The sequence below is a fragment of the Phaethon lepturus genome, unplaced genomic scaffold (assembly GCF_000687285.1).
Source record: "Phaethon lepturus isolate BGI_N335 unplaced genomic scaffold, ASM68728v1 scaffold14708, whole genome shotgun sequence".
Classification (NCBI taxonomy): domain Eukaryota; kingdom Metazoa; phylum Chordata; class Aves; order Phaethontiformes; family Phaethontidae; genus Phaethon; species Phaethon lepturus.
Genome location: NW_010557002.1, coordinates 700 through 1,884, shown reverse-complemented (window position 1 = coordinate 1,884; position 1,185 = coordinate 700).

Below are 1,185 nucleotides of genomic sequence, written 5' to 3'. Positions count from 1 at the left end.
CAAGCTGCCAGCTGCTTCATCCTCCAGGGGGGAAGCACCCTGGGGCACGCCTGTCCCCGGCGGAGCCTTCCCACCCCCTCGGGACCAAACCACATCCCAGAGCGGGATCCTGGCGCGGCACCGGGCCCGGGGCTGCTCCTGCTCAGTGCACATGAGCTGTGCTGTGGCACCGTCCCCCCACTGCTCCCGCCACCCGCGCCTCCCACCGCCCGGCCTCGCTGCTTGGGCTGCTCTGGGGAGATGTCCCCCCGTGTGAGTGCAAGGCCAGGTGGCCGAGTCGCGGGAGGTTCAGCAACCAGCAGCTTTTCGTGCTCTGAACCTGGGCTGGGGGGTCCACATGCGGTGGGCGGCAGTGGCAGGAGGTGAAGCTGGGCCAGGGGAAGAGTTAAAGTCTGTGACGCACATCTCGGAGCGCACGGATCATGGCTCTCAATTCCAGCTCATCTTGGCAAAGGCAGATTTTCTCTAAATGAGATCGTCTTGCGCATAACTCGCGTGTAACATGGGGATAACTGCTCCGCTCATCACTGTGAAGGTTCAATTTCACATTAGGTTTAATGTCTCTTCTGAAGACTTATATATGCAATTCACCTCAGCATTTAGAAAAATCTCCCATGTCCTTGCTCAGATTTATCGTTTTGCCTGACGCTAGATGTTGCAGGCACATCTATCGAACGATGGGCTGTGATTTGTGACTTGCCAAAGGGGACTTCAGGATGCAGAAATAAAGGTGCCCTACTCGATTAATAGCTAATAGCCTGCAGAGAGCGTCCCTGGCAGCATGCTTGGCTTAGGAAAGGACTGGCTGAACAGAGTGAGGAGCTGTTCTGCAGAGCAGGACCGATCCCCTTCTGAAAAATTTTAATTAACTTAAAACAAATGCACAGGAAAGGGCCAGCCATTAGCTGCCTTTGCTTCCTGAGACTCATCCCTGCTAATTAAGCAGTGTGTCAGTGCAAGTGACCTACAGATAACACAGCACCCAATTTGCATTTAAATTAAAAAACATATTTTTAAAATAAAGGTTTCATTAAGCCCTGTTTGTTTGTCTTTCCAGGCATACGCATTATCAAACCCTTCACTGATTTTTATTGACTGGCTTTCGGACTGGCAGCAGCTCTAGAGGTCCAGGTAGCAAGGGCAGGCGCACGCCCTCCCTGCCTTCTCTGCCCTTGGATGCTCCGA